We start from the raw sequence: 21,987 nt of genomic DNA, 5'->3' as shown, positions 1-21,987 counted from the left end.
GCACCTGGTGAGCCGAACATGTCCTCGGACACTCCCGGCACTAAAAGGCATGCACCATTTCAAGTTATCTCTTCAGGAACAAAATAAGTTTTTGGCTCAAATCCGAGGTCTAGTTATAACCTTTAGTGGTGTTATCTGAGGATCCAAACAGCCTCCAGGCTGAAAGCTTTTCGAACAGACTCACTCTTGTAAAATATCTACATTTTAAAGTCAATATTAGTCTTCGGTGCGAGTCTATCAAATAACTCGACACATAAAGTTTTAAGGCTCCCTTCCTAATAACTATTATGAAAAAAATACAGTGAGCCATATATTTTCCTTCAGAAATTTCCTCTTAAGGACGCTGTAGGAGATAATAGGATATCCATACCGTGTGGAAGATAGAAGTCGTGGATATGTTGCATTCCACAAGAGCATGCGTTCTGTGCAGTGCCAGTGTGGTCGACAGAACAACAAAGGACCTTTATCACAAGCCGATGACGTCAAGAACTGGAATGATAGGTAACACGTGTCATACTGTACACAGCTGCGCCGTTACCGAGCAAAATGCTTTAATCGTACCACTCCCGAGTTGATATTGCGCTATTTGTCACGACATTTCAATGAGTACCGTATTAGCTTAGTTCAAAAGAGTGAGGGCTCAATTCATCACACCTTAACTCATTCCGTATGCATGTAATAGCTTGTTTTCTGGAATTACGAGAGCTGTTATTATTACAAGTAATAGTCCGGCTCCATGGCTAAATGATTAGCGTGCTGACCTTTGGTCACAGGGGTCCCGGGTTCGATTCCCGGCAGGGACGGGAATTGGTTAATTTCGCTGGCACGGGGGCCGGGTGTATGTGTCGTTTTCATCATAATTCCATCCTCATCACAATGTGCAGATCACCTACGGGCGTCAAATCAAAAGACCTGCATCTGGCGAGCCGAACATGTCCTCGGACACTCCATTACAAGTAATCATGCTCATGGTCCGTATTGACTAATAACTTGATAATATATGTATATTTACACCACCAAATCAATACATATATTACAAACTAAAAAAAATACTAATGGAATAACTGTGAACATGTTCCAGCTCTTGGGGCGTTATTATCAGCACAGACACTTAAATAAGATTAAAATCACAATAACTTGAAATGCAAGCAGTGTTGATACTTGAGACAATTCAAAACAAAAATATTGGAGATAATTGATAAAAAGTTTGTAGAAACACCATAAGATGGCAAATTATATTACTAAGCTCTTTAATGAAAAGTTCGTAAAATAATCTCTACTAATATTATAAAGAGAAAAAGATTTGTGTGTTTGTTTGGAATGGATAAACTCAAAAACTACTGAACGGATTAAAAAAAATATATTTCACCTGTAGAAAGCAACATTACCAGTGAGTAACATGGGCTGTATATTATTTTCAGAACGATTGGAGATCCCTACGAAAAATGAAATAATGTAACCCAAGGTATCAAAAATTTGCCTATAAAAGTCATAGGCCAATATAGACGAAATATCGAATTTGTCGCACAAGGACGAGACAAAGCTCATTTTAAGCCTCATGGCGCGAAGAACAAAACTCAGCATGGCCCTACGGGCTCCGAAAATCATGTTTTAAGGGCACAAAACCAACCATTATGGAGATATTGCTATCACACTACCCCGCTCTAGGAATCGGATGAAGACATGACCAGCCTCAACCATGGCAACGTCAACTCGAGGATTCTACAGTAGATACAGGCCTGCGGTTCGAAGTAGGCACGTGCGTAAATGTAGGCTAGACCAAGGAGAAATTCTGTTACACATACGACTGTCTGAAAGAAAAGCACTGTGGAGAGCATATAAAAATTATCGAAAATATTGTCGAATCCATAGGTTTCGGGGTCGCCGAGATGAACAGTGACACTCCGCATGTCGTTTAAGTACAAGTTCAGCCCCCATCGGCATCGGGGTGAGAAGGGGTTAAAAAGTCCAAAATGGCCCAGATTATGGACTTAATGTGTGTGCACCTCTCTGGGTGGAGGTGGATAGGGGGTGAAGTATCAGTCAACGTCACAATAACGAAATCTACAAAAATTCGCTTCACACATAATTAACAAGTAGTAGAATACCTAAAAATAAACAATAACCCGTCCGGGCAGCGCCGCATAATATAGCTAGTCTTCAGTATTTTTGTTTTGTCTCAAGTATTAACGTTGCTTTCATTTCTTTCTAGTGCATTTACGTTGTGATTTTAATCTTCGGTGCGATGTAAACTAAAAGACAAAAGACAACTATCATTAGGAAGAGTGTCTGATAACTTGTCCGATGGTGTTGTCTGTTCTGTCGCGTGCTTGTTTTGCTCAGGACTAAGATATCGAAGAAAACGGTCATAACTTTGACAGGAGTATTTGCAAGCATTTTTGCTATTCAAATCATTTCAAGAACACCCATTCGAACATGCTACATTGGTGGCAGAGCTTAACTCGTCCGGTTGATTCTGTGAAGAAAGAGAATCTTAAGATTTAATAGTTTATGAACCATACCATGAAAAGGCGATTAAGTTGGTTGGGACACTGGGTTAATGACAGGCGCGCTGGAGGGTAAAATACCAGGGAAACGCCCTCGCAGAAGGCCAGCGAACAATTCAATCGGAACGTTTTTGGACGAGGCTAAGTTGTGGAACTAGGACACGAGAACTCACACCATAGAACAATTCACTCACAGGAGAAATGGGAACAGACCTATAGGATGATCAATGAAGTTTCCTCATTTGTGCTAATAGCTTGCACGTTTCTACACATAGTAGATGAACAAGATCTCATCTTCTTCTATCACTTTTCCCCTGATTGGAGGTGTCGACCTGACTCGGTTTTGCAGCCAACCCTATGTGGAGGGACGTATTCACTATTGCGTCTTTCTATGGTGTTTGGCAATATGGTGTGTGGACCAGGTAGTTTACACAGACCTCATTCGCGCGGGATTTACGCAGTGTTTGTCGCAGCAGGAACTTACCACCTCCAACGACAATGAATGCAACAAGATAGCGTTACAGCCCACAGCGTCACTCTTCTGCAACAACCCTTTGGAAATAGGCTAATTTCTAGTGGAGCTCCATTCATGTACCCTTCCTGCTCTCCAGATGCTTACAAACGGGGGCATGTTGAAATAATCAGTTTTCAAGACAGATGACCTACCTACAAATATTCCCGAATTACGAGAGAAGATAACCATTTGCGTGTCCTTACAGCAATCTTATTCATCAGCATGTTCAGTAATCTTCAGAAACGTGTGAACAATGTTTGCCACACGATGGTACGCATTTTGAACACATACTGCACATGGTTATGAGGGTATTTAGGGTTTTTAGTACGGATGCAAAGGAGAGAGCATATTAGTCTCTGGTAAGACCCCAACTGTTTCCAGCGTATGGTACCCTCATCAAGATTACGTGATTCGAGAACTGGAAAAAATCCAAAGAAAAGCAGTTCTATATGTTCTGGGTAATTTCCGACAAAAAAGTAGCGTTACGAAAATTTTGCAAAGTTTGGGCTGGGGAGACCTGGGAGAAAGGAGACGAGCTGCTCGACTAAATGGTATGTTCCGAGCTGTTAATGGAATGACATCAGTAGACGTATAATTTCGAGCTTTTTTAAGTAGGAAAGATCACGATATGAAGATAAAATTGGAATTCAAGAGGACAAATTGGGGCTAATAATAATAATAATAATAATAATAATAATAATAATAATAATAATAATAATAATAATGTTATTGGCTGTACGTCCCACTAACTACTTTCAACGGCTTTCGGAGACGCCGAGGTGCCGGAATTTTGTCCCGCAGGAGTTCTTTTTCGTACCTGTAAATCTACTAACACGAGCCGACATATTTGAGCTCCTTCAAATACCCCGGACTGAACCAGGATCGAACCTGCCAAATTGGGGGTCAGAAAGCCAGCGCCTCAACTGTCTGAGCCATAGGAAGAGGAGTTAGGGACTGGAATAATTTACCAATAAATTTCCAAATTCTTTGCTGTTATTAAAAAAACAAATAGGGAGTCTGCCACCTGGTCGACTGCCCTAAATGCAGATCAGTGGTGGCTGATGATATTATACCAACGTAATTAAATAACATTTCAATAAGTTCATTTTGCCGCATACTGTATTCGCATTAAAAACCCTAACATTTTCATGTAGGCCTATTTACACACTGTACGTGTTAGTAAAATAGGTTTGAAGCGCATGAAGTTCTGATCTTGTCAAAATCTCAATTTTTTAGTATAAAGTGTCTTCGAAGTAAGACTATCGGTATATTTCTGTAGAGCATACGAAAGGGCATTTATGTCATCAATAACTGCCCAGCTATTTTTCACTAATGAGTTATATTATAACACTATCATTGATTTTACGGCAAGTTGATTATTTTATTACCACTAAATCCAGGATACATTAATTGATCTTGCACCCAAGTTTCATCGACATCGGTTTCGTTGAACCACTCAGAACACTTCCATTTCTGTTGGTAAATACTGAAGCTAAGCAGAAAGACAACGATCATGATGACGATGTCCTCTTCACGCTCTAGATGACCAAAGCCACCGGTTTATATGCAATTAAGGCTGTGGACTAGAAAGCAATTAAGGCTATAATTGCCAAATAAAACGTTGTGTCCGCAGGCGCTGTCTACAGGTTAGCACAGTAGTTTCTCGCTTGGTCAGACAGGGTTCGATTCCTGGCTTTTCTGCTCGGCGTTACGTAACAGAGTTGAGAACGTATTTCTCTTTCCCAAGGCCGAACGCATCTCGTTCCAGTCTTAAAGTTCGTGGCGGATCTGATAATTGAACTATGGCCAATTAAATGTGAAGTTACTAATTCAAACGCGCTTAGTAATAATAATAAGAAGAAGAAGGAGAAGAAGAAGAAGAAGAATAGGAAGTAAATCTCACTGTATAGGATTTGCCTGTTTGCCTCTAACCTAGAGGTCTAGGGTTCTATTCTTGAGTCGTCAAATAATCTTAATGCAGCACTGAGTGTTGGAACAAGCCTCGTGAGGTTAACAAAGTGGATCTGGACAAGAAATCGAAGAATCACAGCTGGAAAGGTTGTTACGTTGATCACGGGACTCTAATAACTGCAAATGATCTAGTTGGCCAGCAGTACCATGCTGGCTAAGACTCTTAATTTTTTATTATTATTATTATTATTATTATTATTATTATTATTATTATTATTATTATTATTATTATTATTATTTATTATTAGCGTATTCTCTCAATAATGGAAGACGTTAAGCAAACAACTCAATCAAGCTTTCTTTGGGTTCTTCTTGTTCTTCCAATAGGCTTTCATTCTCTCTGAGAAGGCTAGTTTACGTTCTTCCGACCATTTTGGTCTGCACTGTTTTTGCTTTGGTTGCTCTGATGTAACTTCCCACTTGTTGACTTTGTGTCTGAAGGTGTCTCTTTCTAAAATGTCTGTTATTATTATTATTATTATTATTATTATTATTATTATTATTATTATTATTATTATTATTATTGTCAAGGTTTATATTATGTTAACGTCCGTTTGATGACTATTGGTATTTAGCAACACTGTAGTGCCGGAATTTGGCGCTGAAACGGGGCTCCTTAACGTGGTCCCTCGCATTAAAACACCCATAAATCTTATCGACTATGACAGAATCGAACCTGTAACCGTGAATATGTACGGCAAGCGCGTCGAAGAACTACGCTACGCATCCGGACTGAATGCGAAGAAAAGAAGCGAAGAAACACTATACACTTACAAAACGACTGCCGAAAGTAGCTGCAATCTGGAAGTGAACCTGTTAATTCTGACGAGATGGTAGTCTACACGACTTACCAACCACGCAACGAGAGCGTACTATCCAGTCTTCTGCCGATTTTTCCATACCGCGGTGGAGTTGTGGGTGCGAACTGTGTAGCGCATGTGGACTTGGCCCCTGTTTTGCATCAGGATGCCCTTCCTGACGCCAATCCTATGTGGAGGAATGTATTCATTACTGCGTGTTTCTGTGGTGGTAAACAGAGGGTTGTGTGTGTATAAAATGTATAGATCAAGATTAATTAACTCAAACACCGCCCGGTTCCGTGGCAAACTAGTTAGCACGCTGACCTCTAGTCCAAAGGGTCCCTGGTTCAATTCCCGGCTGATCGAGAATTTTAATCCTCATGGTTATTTCCTCTGGCCCTGCGGCTGCGTGCTTGTGCCATCTTTCACATTAGATTCCATCCTAAGTGCTATCTGCGTCTGACGAAAAGTCGCGACAGCCTGTAGGTACGGCAGAAATAACAGATACTACGCTCTTAGCTACAAACATCAGTCGTGCCAGACAATACGAGCTTTCTGAATCAATGCATATTCCTTAATAACAGTTCATGTAAAGGCATAATTGCATTACAATATGAAACTCCACGACAACACCTCACCGAGGAAGGAACAGATGTTTATTGTCAGGCCGTGGGACTTGAGATGGGCGCATGCGCAGTAGCCTTGCTTACCCCTCGCACTTCTTATCCTGCAATTTCTCGTCAGACGACCTCAAAGACGCGCAGGTCGCCCATGGGAGTCGAATCGACAGGCTTGCACCAGACCTCCCCGGAGGCCACACGTCAATATTATTAACTCAACTTCCGGTCCCACAATCAGAGAAAATAACCACACGGGGTTAAAAATCCCCGACCGAGCCGGGAATCAAACCAGAGGGTCTCTGGACCGAAGACCAGGACGCTGACCATTCAGTGAAGGCACCGAACGGGTGTATGAACCAATCGATCAGCATATTTCATTAACAGACATTCAATAGGTAAATTCGTATAGTTACCTTTAGCGGTAGCTGCTGGACCAGCTCATGTTTTATGAAGCGATGCTGGTGTGTTGCCCACTGTTGCGGGATGGGACGCACAGACCGCCGACTTCCGGCGATTGTGTGGCTGTTGCGGCTGGAGCCAACCGCCAGAGACACACACACATACACGCTTCCGGCCTATAAAACCTCGGAATAGAACTACATGTTTCTTTAATAACTACCTTCACCCCAAGTTTATCGTTATTTCAATGTGAGGAACCAAGGACTACCACGCTATAGCATGGCTTTCCATTCAGGAAGTGTGGTTTCTCCAGATCTTTCGCCAGAGAACTTACAAATATACCCTTCCTCGACTCATAACGACAACAAACAGCCTGAATATGTATAGACTATTCGGTTATTTCTTGACATAAAAAGACGAACACCATAAACGTATGCTAACTGAACCGTGCATGCAGGCGCATGTTTCCGGGAAGCGTTTACGATTCAATCTTAAATTTCTCTACATTTACCAAAGATAACTGCATCTAATTCTAGACTACATAGCACTTCCTATTTATGCCACATGGGAGGTAAGGAGTACGCACCAATCGAAGACGAGTTTGTCCCTAAGTGATTTTTCTTACGTCACGAACTGAAAATATTTTTTTCTCATGTCCTTGTATTTTAAAAATACCTTTAATTTTCATCAGTAAAGCCTATATTACACTATCACATTTTTGTGTCACAGAAGTTTGATGAAATATTTAACAGTCTAATATAGTATCTTCGGTCACATCTAGCCGTGACAGTTCTGTGATAAAAGTCATGATCAAATCAAAAATCAAAATCTCTTTATTTGCAAATGAGGTGTCTACCTCCGTGGCAAATGGTATACTAAAATACATTATTGTCAAGCACTAAATTTTAGATTAACAAGAGAAGAAAATTTTCCTAGAATACAATATTATACAATTTACGCTAACATTTTTTTCTATTAAACACACAGCTCATCCTTAATAAATTTATACTGTTTACAAAATTCTACTTATAATACCTCCTGTACTTAAAAATATAGTCAGCTCATATACAGTATGTGGAATTACTTCAAATAATACTATACAACAGGTATAAAATATACATTGCATTTATTTACTTATTTATTTTTTACCCATTTTGGAACTTAAGTAGCATAACGACCTGCTGCGTCTTAACCAGAGCCCCTTTTGCCACCACTTTTCAGAGTTCCTGAAGGGCCTTCACAGCTACTGTAGCGGTCCCAGGGCCCTCGAAGTCATCATCACACCGTTGATCAAACAAGAAAGAAAACGGCTAGCAAACTGCACACATTGTCCGCGGTAACCACAAAGCTTCTAATTCTGAATTATGAGTCACATGAAATATTGTACTATTCAAACACAAAGGTTTAAGAAACAGGAATGAGAGACTGGAAATATACTAAAAGCAAGTATTACTGAAGCCATAAATGTGATATAAGAATGTAAAATAAACATGCTTCTTTGTGTTCTGTAGAGTAATAAATAAGGTACAAGATTGTGAGAAACTGCAAAATGACCTCGATAATGTTGTGAGATGGACAGTAAGCAATGGCACGATGATAAACGGGGTTAAAAGTCAGGTTGTCAGTTTCACAAATAGAAAAAGTCCTCTCAGTTTTAATTACTGCGTTGATGGGGTGAAAGCTCCTTATGCGAATCATTGTAAGTACTTAGGTGTTAATATAAGGAAAGATCTTCATTGAGGTAACCACATAAATGAGGTTGGTAATAAGGGGTATTTAGGGGTTGTAGTAAAGATGTAGAGGAGAGGGCATATAAATCTCTGGTAAGACCCCAACTAGAGTATGGTTCCAGTGTATGGGACCCTCACCAGGATTACTTGATTCAAGAACTGGAAAAAATCCAAAGAAAAGCAGTTCGATTTGTTCTGGGTGATTTTCGACAAAAGAGTAGCGATACAAAAATGTGGCAATGTTTGGGAGAAAGGAGACGAGCTGCTCGACTAAGCGGTTATGTTCCGAGCTGTCAGTAGAGAGATGGAGTGGAATGACATTAGTAGACGAATAAGTTTGAGTTGTGTTTTTAAAAGTAGGAAAGATCACAATATGAAGATAAAGATGGAATTCAAGAGAACAAATTGGGGCAAATATTCCTTTATAGGAAGGGGGTTAGGGACTGGAATAACTTACCAAGAGAGATGTTCAATAAAATTCCAATTTCTTTGAAATCTTTTAAGAAGAGGCTACGGAAACAACAGATAGATAATCTGCCACCTTGGCGACTGCCCTAAATGCAGATCAGTAGTGATTGATTGATTGATTGATTGATTGATTGATTGATTGATTGATTGATTGATTGATTGATTGATTGATTGATTGATTGATTGATTGATTGATTGATTGATTGATTGTACAACAGTATAACATAAAATAAACATGCTAAATTACCTTCACGTAATCGTCTTTGATTGATTTGTAGATAGCTTCACATGTTTCTGTAAAGTACAGTATTGCTGAAACTCACATTATTGTATTCTGGTAGTAAACTTGTAACACTTTCGCCTGTAGCTAAAAGTCTTAGTGTTACCATAACAAAATCTTCCACACTTACGGGGTTCCTCCAAGGAGTACCTTTAATTTGTTTTGCAATAAGGGGTGAACTTTTGAAACAATCTGAAATTTGTCATAATCTATTCTTAAATACTTACTACAGAATTTCACATCTTCACATTTAAGCTCTCTCAATAAAGGTTGATGGATGTTGTTCCCCCTACCCAATCTCTAACCTAAATACGTTTATCCTTGAGTTAATAAAAGCTCTGACATAGTGTAATATACTTAAAATCATATTTGATACATAAATTTTATCAAATCGTTTATCATATTCAGTGATACAGAAATGTGAGGGTATAATATAGGCCTTAGTATCGATGAATACATGCGGATGGTTACTAAATTCTTCTTCCTTTTAAAACAACAATCACCATCACAAAGACAATACCTCAAGTTTCAGTATTCTTTTATATATTGCTAAAAATGTGTGAAACTGTTTGTTAAACTATCTTTCTGACATACTTCCCTAGCGAGGCGAGTTTACTTGCTACCTGTCGTCAATAGCAACAAAAAATATGGCGGTAGAAGAGACTTGCTTCCCTAAAACAATGTAATAAGAGTATGCTTACCATAGCGGAAGTGGAAAAACATGTAATTATACGGTCAATTTACAAATGCATGGATTCAAATTCAATTTACTTTTACAAGAGCAGCACATAGTTTAGTACCTGATGATTGTTTGTAAGCCATACTTTTCTGCGACGAAGAGTAGGAATGAAAAAAATACAGTGGGTCGAATAAGATAATACTTAATAAAAATTACCTTTTCGCGAATTCACTCCACGTTAGGCGTTCATAACACGTTTCATACAGTTTGGAAACCAATGTACGAAAACTTTAACAATTCGTGTCTGTACGCTATAACGTGAAAACTAATGGAGGTATTTCAACCACACTTTATAGTTAGAATGTACTATCCTCATTTTGCTGGGGGGGGGGGGGGAAGGGTATATAATTCCTCAATATGGGTACTGGGAGTTTTCAGTTTGCAGGAACCATGAATCAAAAAATTAAATATATTCGTTGATATCGGTTTTACGAAAAAATGTTATAGAATGAACATGATTTAAATGTAATTCTAAACAACTTTTCTTCAGTACGAGATTTCAGTAGGATACTTCACTTTTTGAAATCCCATGAGACTATGAAGACGTGTGTCACGTTGAAAACTGCACGCATTGAAATCCGCACTGTTTCTTCTCGAAGATGAGCAGTAGCAAAACTCTTAGTCTCATCTTCTCGAAATACAACTAAGAATGTTGTATGTCAGGAGGCAACAAAACAACAAAATCATTTCAAGGACGTGAGAATTGTTTTGAAATCATATTTATTTTTGCGTGATCAAACAAGCAAACAAATCTGCAACTGAAATAAATAAATAAATAAATAAATAAATAAATAAATAAATAAATAAATAAATAAATAAATAAATAAATAAATAAATAAATAAATAAATAAATAAATAAATAAATATGATTCACTGGATTAAAGCCACTTATTTATTACTAATACTAAAACAAAGCCAAGTTTTCCGCCAAATTACACTGGCCTTCATCGGGGCATGTGAAGTTCTGCTTCTGACAGTGATCATAGAAATTCTTCAAAGAACGTGGAAGTCACGATTATAGTATCTACGGCCACACTACTAACTGGACTCTGATATCATCGCGCTGTGCTCTGGTGGTTGGGAGTGAAGTTACTGATTCACCGCCCTCTGTGGACAGTCTCTGGAGTGCGTCGCGCTGCGCCATGGTAGGTTCCGTGGTTCAAATCGCGGTCACTACATATGCGATTTGTGCTGGACAAAGCGGAGGCGGGACTGCTTTTTCTCCGGGTACTCCGGTTTTCCCTGTCATCTTTCATTCCTACAACAAGCTCCAATATCATTTCATCTGTCAGTCAATCATTACCTCAGAGCAGTGCAACCGGCTTCGGCAGCCGGTACAATTCCTATCCTCGCCGCTAGATGGGGGCTCCATTCATTCCATTTCCTGACCCGGTCGAATGACTGGAAACAGGCTGTAGATTTTCATTTTTCATTTCCTTATTTTGGACTCTTTCTGTTTTGTTTCGAATTACACAAAGTATGGGGCAGATTTTGAAGTTTGCAAACAGATACAACAATTTACATTTTTTAAATCTAATAATTTATAGTCCATATCTCTGTAGACATCTTGGAGCGTAGGTCTCTAGAGGTGCGTGTTCATAAGCAGAAGTACCGACGTCGAAGAATGGGTATCTTATAGGAGCAAGGACAAGGTCTGCCTGCAAATCAAGTGAAGACTCGCTCCTCCAAGGGCTGGGGTCAGGGCCACGCAGGGCAAGAGTCTGTTGACCCGCGTGGGTCACACCCTGCAGTCATCAATCATCTTCACGGTTGGCCCTCATCTAAACACAGACTCCTCACTAATAACTCAGCGGAGACTCTCGGATAAAAAGCTGACCGTTGGAGCGTGCGGAGCACCACACGTCCACATCATCACAAGTTCCAGGATAAGTAAGAGAGCAAATCATACGGCCAGATCCAGATCCCGCACACTACGATGTTTACATAACATTCAGAGGAATTTTCCCTCCGTCTGCACAACAGCTACATCCTCAACACAGACAAGCAGTATCCAATCTCACCACGCGAAGAAATGGAATCAACACAGTAGGAGGAGGTAAAAATAACAGTAAATGTATTTTATAACCCGAAATAGAAATACTGAAAATATGAACATGCCTTTTAACTCTTCAATATGCACCAATTTATAGCCAGACGATGTCACAATATCGCATCAGAAACATCCTAAAGACAACGAATGTTCACGTTAGAACTTAATGCTGCCTTAACGAAAAGCGACAGTGGTTGATTCCCAAGTGGGTGAGTAAGAATTATCTGATAAAGTGTCCGCTTCCATGGCTGAATTGTTAACGTGCTGGCCTTTGGTCACAGGGGTCCCGGGTTCGATTCCCGACAGGGTCGGGAATTTTAACCATAATTGGTTAATATCGCTGGCACGGGGGCTGGGTGTATGTGTCGTCTTCATCATCATTTCATCCTCATCACGATGCATAGGTCGTCTACGGGAGTCAAATCGAAAGACCTGCACCTGGCGAGCTGAACTTGTCCTCGGACACTCCCGGCACTAAAAGCCATACGCCATTTCATTTCATTTCATTTCACCTGATAAAGTATGTTTATGTAATATATCGATTTTGAATCCGACAGAAAGTATACTCCGTGACTACAAATATATCATTAGTTATATGACTGTCAAAAATAGCGGTCATGTCTTCGGTATTGTGTTGGTGGGCGTACTCTGCTCTGCCCTAAGTGACAAGGCTGGACGTAGGAAACAAATAACATAGGCTGCAGTGTTGTTGCTCTTTACTAAGTCTATGAGAGACTTAGTAATGAAAAGTTTAAATCTTCCAAGGTATTAACATTAATGAATTTAGTGGTTTTACGAACTATGCACAAAGAACGTATCTCTTATGTGTTAAATATTCAGCCCGGAGGCTGGTTATGTGGTTAGAGGGAAACTACTGTACAAAAACAGATGGCGGCATCATGATGAGAAGTGAGGCAGTTTGCCATTGCTTTCCTCACTGGGATATTAAGTGCTATTGAAGCACTACTGGTCCTAACATTCAGCTGCACCACCAAAATAATAATAATAATAATAATAATAATAATAATAATAATAATAATAATAATAATAATAGCTTTACATCCCACGAACTACTTTTACGGATTTCGGAGACGCCGAGGTGCCGGATTTTCCCCCCGCAAGAATTATTTTACGAGCCAGAAAATCTACCGACCAGAGGTTGACGTATGTGAGCACCTTCAAATACCACCCGACTGAGCCAGGATCGACCCTGCCAAGTTGGGGACAGAAGGCCAGCGCCTTAAACGTCTTAGCCACTCAGCCCAGCAGATGCACCACTGTAGTCTGCCGAATGTCATTACTCAGCAGCTTCCTTACTGTCACAGCTAAAAATGAGACCGAGACTTCAGTGGAAGCTACACTTTTCTCTGTTTTGTTGTTGCCAAGAGATGGATTGCAAGCAGATTCCCTATCCGTTGTTTACCTAGCCTTTTCTTAAGAAATTGAAAATTTGAAAATGTATTGAACACCTCCCTTGATAAATTATTCTAATCCCAAACTCCCCTTCCTATAAATGAATATTTTCCCCAATTTGTCCTCTTGAATTCAAGCTTTATCTTCATATTGTGATCTTTCCTACTTTTAAAGACACCACTCAAACGTATTCGTCTACTAATAGCATTCCATGCCATCTCTCCACTGACAGCTTGGAACATACTACTTAGTCGAAGAGCTCCTTTCTCTCAAGTCTTCCCAGCCCAAACTTCGCAACATTTTTGTAACGCTACAGTTTTGTCGGAAATCACCAAGAACAAATGGAGCTGCTTTTCTTTGGAGTTTTCCAGTTCTCGAATCAGGTAATCCTGGTGAGGGTCCCATACACTGGAACAATACTCTAATTGAGGTCTTACCAGAGACTTATATGCCTTCTCCTTTACATCCTTACTACAACCCCTAAACACCCTTATAATTTTGTGCAGAGATCTGTGCCCTTTATTTACAATCTCGTTTATGTGGTTACTCTAATGAAGATCTTTCCTTATATTAAGACCTAGGTACTTACAATGGTCCCCAAAGGGAAATTTCACCCCATGAACGCAGTAATTAAAACTGAGAGGATATTTCCTATTAGTGAAACTCACAACCTGACTTGTATCCCCGTTTATCATCATGGCATCGCCTGCTGTCCATCTGACAGCATCATCGGGATATTTCTGCACTTGCTCACAATCTTGTAACTTACTTATTACTCTATTCAGTATGGCATCATCAGCAAAAGGCCTTGCCTCTGATTCCAGTTCTTTACGCATATCATTTTTATATTTAAGGAAACATGAAGGTCCAATAATACTGCCTTGAGGAATTCCCTCTTAATGATTACAGGATCAGATAAAGCTTCATCTACTCTAATTCTCATGAGTTCTATTTTCTAGAAATATAGCCACCTATTCAACTACTCTTTTGTCTAGTCCAACTGCAATCCTTTTTGCTAGTAGTCTCCCATGATCTACCCTGCCAAATGCCTTAGATAGCTCAATCTCGACACAGTCCACTTGACCTCCCGAATCTATGATATCTGCTATATCTTGCTGGAACCCTACAAGTTGAGCTTATAACATCCATCAGGAAATAATAACAGGCCGTGAACGCCTTTTACAATATCTTAAGGTAGTAATACGGTATTAAGTTCCAAAGGGTTGATTTTCTTCTTCATAAAGGTGAAAATGAAGACGTCGGTATTTCGCTTTCAACCTTAGTGACAGAACAGTCTGGTTACCGCTAGATTAATACAGTAGTCGCAATCTAATACAACACAGCGAGCAAAGGATTTAAAAAATTGTTAGAAATTCTTATTATCCTAGATAAAAGCAGGACCTCGGATACTTGACATTACAACTTTTCATATCCCTTAAACATCGTGAAGAACATTCTTGAACATCCGCTAGCCATATCTCTCATCAATATTCTCAATCCACTGTCCCAACAAAATTGAGTGACAACCTCACTCATCATGTCATGATATATCTAACAGTAAAGAACACAGCATACATTCCACTTACATGTCCGGAATACGTTGATATACAGCATGACAAACAACACTCGACAACTGCAGCATACATACCTGAAAAAACAGAGAAACTTTAATTAATTAACCGGTAAATTTATCCAAAATGAAGTTTGACAGAATTATTCAATTCATAGTAGGATAATAATACAGCGACTTCCTAATAACAAAAAGATAGAGAAGTTAAAATATCTTATCATTCTTGAAAACCTCACTCTCCTACTCTTTGAGTGATGGCGTAGAATACGATATCTACGATATATTCTGCCTGTCGAAATAGGCGACTAAAAGGAAGACGCCCACCAGTGGTTCTCAACTTGGGAGCGCTGGGCTGAATGGTTCAGATTAGAGATGGGGAATCTGATTCTTTTAGAAGAACCGATTCATTTGAACCGATTCACGAAAATGATTCGTTCATTTGATTCGTTCATTTAATTCGTTCATTCCAATACCGCGTGACGGAGAGCCGAAAGCGAAACCATGGACTCAGATGAACCATTCCGTTATGTTCTTTATAACTGCTACTGCTTTACGTGTTTACCGGTTACAAGAAGTGAAATGTTCAAGGTATAATAATAATAATTGATAGCATTTTAACAAGAGTAATATCCTTTTTAGAGGTTACAGTTGAGAAATGCTACACAACTGTCTGACTAATCCTTTCCAAACTTAAGTAGCTACCATTCGAAACTATACGAGAATCGAATTTGAAATTTATAGTAGATATGAACATTTTTGTGGCCATGTTTCACACGTTACTTCACAAGAACAAGAACGTGAGCGGGAACCTTGAAGTAAACTTAACCTAACATTTCGCCACGAGCTGAAAGTTCCGAGAAGTGTGTGACTTGAAACTACGTGATAATTTCTTATTTAAAAAATATATTTTTTCCTGTAAGGTTAGGTTAGAGTATTTGACTTGTGGACAGGACTTTTAGTTCAGGTTAAATAAAAAATAAGAGTCGTTCTTCACAAGTAGTCATTGATTCAAAAATGGTGGATACCCGATTTGGCGATATGAATCAGAACGAACGAGGAACCAAGGAACGAGTTGCGGCTGCCATCTCTCGATTCAGATTTCGATTCACAAACGAGTCGATTCATTTCGCTCACTGAATCATGATTCAATCGTTCAGTGCAATGGTTCGTTCATTTTGAATCACTCGTTCAGAATCTCCCCATCTCTAGTTCAGATGATAAAGTGCTGGGCTCCTGAGACGAAGTTGGCGAGTTCGATCTCTGATCAAACCGGTGATATTTGAAAGTGTTCAAATAGGCCACAAGGACTAAATGAAAAGGCTCAAGGAAACACAATAGAGGAAGAGTGGATAGTCATGAAAAATGAAGTCAGTAGGGCTGCTGAAGAAATGTTAGGAAGGAAGAAAAGATCAACTAAGAATCAGTGGATAGCTCAGGAGATACTAGACCTGATTGATGAACGACGAAAATACAAGAATGCTGGAAATGAAGAGGGCAGAAAAAATACAGATGATTAAAGAATGAAGTGGATGAAAATGCAAGGTAGGGAAGGAACAATGGCTGAAGGAAAAGTGCAAGGATGTCGAAGGTTATATTGTCCTAGGAAAGGTACAGTAGATGCTGCGTATAGGAAAATCAAGGAAACCTTTGGAGAAAGGAAATCTAGTATTAATATTGAGAGCTCAAATGGAAAGCCACATCTCGGGAAAGAAGACAAAGCAGAAAGATGGCAGGAACATGCCGAACAGTTGTATCAAGGTAAAGATGTAGATGATTTGGTTCTGGAGCAAGAAGAGGCTGTTGATGCTGATGAAATGGGAGACCCAATTTTCAGGTCAGAGTTTGACAGAGCTGTGAGAGACCTAAATAGGAACAAGGCACCTGGAATTTATGATATTCCCTCTGAATTACTGACTGCCTTAGGAGAAACCAGCATGACAAGGTTATTCCATTCAGTGTGTAAGATATATGAGACAGGAGAAGTCCCATCCGATTTTCGGCAGAATGTTATACCTATTCCGAAGAAAGCCGGTGCTGACAGGTGTGAAAACTACCGCATCATTAATTTAGTATCTCATGCCTGCAAAATTTTAACACGTATTACTTACAAAAGAATGGGAAAACAAGATGAAGCTGAGTTGGGAGAAGATCAATTTGGCTTCAGAAGAAATGTAGGAAGACGTCTGATCTTAGAGCATCGAATTAAGGACAAGCCCACATATATGGCGTGCGTAGATCTAGAAAAGGCATTCGATAATGTTGACTGGACGAAGCTATTTAAGAATCTGAAGGTGATTGGGATCAGATACCGAGAACGAAGAATTATCTACAATCTGTATAAAAATCAGTCTGCAGTGATAAGAATCGAGGGCTTTGAAAAAAAGAAGCAGCAATCCAGAAAGGAGTGAGTCAAGGCTGCACTTTGTCCCCCCTCCTTTTCAATGTTTACATAGAACAGGCAGTAAAGGATATCAAAGAAGAATTTGGAAAGGGAATCACAGTCCAAGGAGAGGAAATCAAAACCTTAAGATTTGCCGATGATAGTTATTTTATCTGAGACTGTAGAAGATCTCGAGAAGTTGCTGAATGGTATGGTCGAAGCCTTGGGTAAGGAGTACGAGATGAAAATAAATAAGTCCAAACCAAAGGTAATGGAGTGCAGTCGAACGAAGGCAGGTAGTATTGGAAATATTAAATTAGGAAATGAAGTCTTAAAGGAAGTACATGAATATTGTTACTTGGGTAGTAAAATAACTAACGATGGCAAAAGCAAGGAGGACATAAAATGCAAACTAGCAAAAGCAAGGAAGAGCTTTCTTAAGAAAAGAAATTTGCTCACTTCAAACTTTGATATAGGAATTAGAAAGATGTTTCTGAAGACTTTCATCTGGTCTGGAGTGTACACTGTCTGGAAGTGAAACATGGACGAAAACCAGATCAGAAAGCAAGAGAATAGAAGCTTTTGAAATGTGGTGTTATAAAAGAATGCTGAAGGTGAGATGGATAGATCGAATCACGAATGAAGAGATACTGAATCGAATTGGTGAGAGGAGATCGTTTTGGCTAAATTTGACGAGAAGAAGAGATAGAATAATAGGACACATCTTAAGACACCCAGGACTTCTTTAGTTGGTTTTTGAAGGAAGTGTAGGCGGTAAGAACGGTAGGGGTAGACCAAAGTATGAATATGACAAGCAGATTAGAGCGGATGTAGGATGCAATAATTACGTGAAAATGAAAAGGTTAGCACAGGAAAAAGTGGCATGGAGAGCTGCATCAAACCAGTCTATGGACTGATGACTCAAACAAACGACAACAACATTATAGGCAGCTTGAAAGTTCCATGTACTCTGTTTTGTTTAACGACGATGCTTTACAAACAAGCAATGCTAGTTTTACGAATCTTTAAGACTCAAATCATAACCATAATTATTTTACCCCCTGTGTGTGGGGGACGCAGACGAATAATACACCCACGATATTCTCTGCTTGTCGTAAGAGGCGACTAAAAGGGGCGACCAATGGATGATTGAATTGGAACCATGAGACTACTTGTAATTAGTACCATCAAGGGAGAAAACCCCATGGGTCGCCTTTACTTGCGAGTAGTACCAGTATGTTAGGTACACAATAGGTTTGTGATTAGTAGCAACAGAGAGTGAATCAGTATGGGTGTTACAGTACCCGTAATTAGTACCACTATATGCGGAACACCACGGGTTTACGTTGCCTGTGATTAGTACCACTATACGAGGGACACTGTGGGTCTGCGTTGCCTGCGAGTGGCGCCGTATTGTGAGAAACACCATAGGTCTGCGTTACCTGTGCGTATTACATTACCTGTGAGTAGTGCCACAAGGTGTGGAGCACCGTAAGTCTACGTTACTCATGATTAGTACCACTACATGAGAAATATCATGGTTCTTACTTTCCTAGCGATAAGTACCATTATGAGGGGCCATTGACCTGGAATTTGGACCCCTTTAAACAGCAAGCATCATCATCATCACCATCATCATCATCATCATCATCATCAGTTTAAGCAGATCTAGAGCCAAAAGAAGATGAAATGCTGAATTCTGTATAATATCTCTCACACAACGCTAACAATATCAGTCTCAATTCCTGACTGACACTGAACATCTGTTAGTTGTTTAAGTTGTGCCAATATAAAGAGCAGCTATTGACCAGACCATGACTTTGATATCTCAGACATAGTCCTATTTATGAGAACGCTATTAGGAAAATCATTGAGAATTAGATTAATGTGTTTTAGAAAATGCTAATACATACATCTTCATTATAGACTGTTATGCCTTTCAGCGTTCAGTCTGCAAGCCTCTGTGAATTTACAAATCGCCTCCACAATCCTCTATTTGTAACTGGTTCTGTGGCCTCGTTTAGTTCTACATCTCTTATCTTTAAATCGTTAGAAACTTAGTGTAACTATCGCCGTCTTTGTCTCTTATCCTCCATAACATAATCCATTATTTTCCTAGGTAGCCTAGCCTCCATTTGCCTCACATGACCGCACCACCGAAGCCGGCTTATGCGTACAGCTTCATCCATCCAGTTCATTCCTAACTTAGAGAACTGTTTTTGTTGTTTGGTTTTTCCCCTGCGGTATTACCATTTCCTTTGCTTAAACCGTTCTGAGCGTACTCGAAAATGGTAATACCTCAAGGAAAAAGAAGTTCTCGTGAAAACATCATGCGTAGGATAAACTAAACATGTAACATAAAAATAGGCTTCTTTCATACTTTGAAGTTATAACTAACAATTGTTTAAGGTAATTATGACCACGACATAGCACATGCATACGGCTGATGCTAACTTTGTCCGTCTGCCACTTTTGACCAAGTAGCTTACTCGTTTAACGTCCCACTAACTACGTGTCCATGGTTTTCTAAGATGCCAAGGTTCCGGAATTTTGTTCTGCAGGAGTTATTTTATGTGCCAGTTAATCTATCGACATGAGGCTGACGTATTTGAGCATATTCAAATACCACCGGACTGAGATAGGATTGAACCCACCAAGTTGAGCTCAGAAGGCAAGCGCTCTACCGCCTGAGCTACTGGTTGTTGTTCGAGTCATCAGTCCATAGACTGATTTGATGCAGCTCCCAATGCCACCCTATCCTGTGCTAACCTTTTCATTTCTACGTAACTACTACACCCTACATCTGCTCGAATCTGCTTGTTATATTCATACCTTAGTCTGCCCGTACCTTTCCTACCACTTACACTTTCATCAAAAACCAACTGAACAAGTCCTGGGTGTCTTAAGATGTGTTCTATCCTTCTATCAATTCTTCGTCAAATTTAGCCGAATCGATCTCATCTCACCAATTCGATTCAGTATCTCTTCATTCGTGATTCGATCTATCCATCTTACCTTCAGAATTCTTCTGGAACACCACATTTCAAAAGCTTCTATTCTCTTTCTTTCTGAGCTAGTTGTCGCCCATGCTTCGCTTTCATACAATGCCACGCTCCAGACGAAAGTCTTCAGAAAATCCAGGTGAAATACTTTGTAATGTCGGGGCGAACTGCAGATGGTACGGGGGAGAAATATTTGTAATATATCAACTATTAAGTGTAGAAATGGAGAGAGGGATATACTGGAGTGGAGCTCTTAGTACTCAAATGAGAAATCATTAACAGTTTGGAAATAATAACTTTCCTTCCTCCTATATACTGTTATCGTGTATAACCAGATGTAGAGACGCATGAACCTTATTTAATAACGACGAGTCTTCCCCTTCCCGTTTAGAACTAGGGCATTAACAGAAGAGAGGTGTATAATGAAGCCAGACAAGAAGAGAACCAAATATTTCTTGAGAGTGTTTAACAAATTGTGGGCTGTGAAACGAAACGCAGTAAAAAGGGAAAGCTCGGCCGTAAAACTTGACAGTCAGAGGGGTGAAAAGACTGATATTAGTCGCGGCTAGCCCAAACAGCCCTCCTTCCCTTCCACGAAACGACAATTAATCTTCAAACTCTCCCTTCTCCACACTTGTGACCTGCAAAGGGCCAGCGATGACCGTTTACTAAGGGCTGACGCGAAAGGGTAATCTGCTATCCCAGGGGAAGAAGTGTAATACACTAATGAGTAATATCGAAATTGGTTCAGTGTTATATGGTTCAACACCTGCGACTCCAAAATAAAGAAATAATGTGCAGCAGTTTTGTTTTAACCAGTACATAAGAGAACATCTTTATGTTTGACTAGTAGTGCCCACGGCTCCACCCGCGATGAAGTCGGTATCAGAAATCCGATCTGAAAAGTCCAATAACAACTTACATCCAATCAACCTCTCGGTCGCGTTCCATTACTCCTGAGCCGTGCGGCTCCGTGGCTAAATAACGTGCTGGCCTTAGGTCACTGGGGTCTCGGGTACGATTACCAGCAGAATCGGGAATTTTAACAATGATTAGTTAATTTCGCATGCACGGGGGCTGGGTTATGTGTCGTCTTTATCATCATTTCATCCTCATCACGACGCGAAGGTCGCCTGCGGGAGTCACATCAAAAGACCTGCACCTGGCGAGCCGAACATGTCTTCGGACACTCTCGGCACTAAACGCCATACGCCATTTGCTTTACTCCTGAGCCTCTACATAAATTAACGTGGCACTTTCTGGATGAAGTACGCGTTCAAAATACAGCAAATACTTTTCCTGGAACAGTGAACGAATTAGAAAGAAAATGTATATGGATATTTTTGTAGGAAATTGAGTTCTAAATGTTGCATACACATACTTTTTTTAAAAAAATATGACAAACAGTTTGCGTACAAAGTTGGTTTTTATCGGATCAGGCATGTAATAAAAAGCAGAAAGGTATTCTTTTCCTGGAAAACTAGCTCTCTATGGGGATCAGCTCTACAGTGTTCGAGTCATAATCCCAAGTTGGCCCCCCAAGG

Source organism: Anabrus simplex, chromosome 1 (assembly GCF_040414725.1).
Source record: "Anabrus simplex isolate iqAnaSimp1 chromosome 1, ASM4041472v1, whole genome shotgun sequence".
Lineage (NCBI taxonomy): Eukaryota > Metazoa > Arthropoda > Insecta > Orthoptera > Tettigoniidae > Anabrus > Anabrus simplex.
This window is presented reverse-complemented; position numbering follows the sequence as displayed.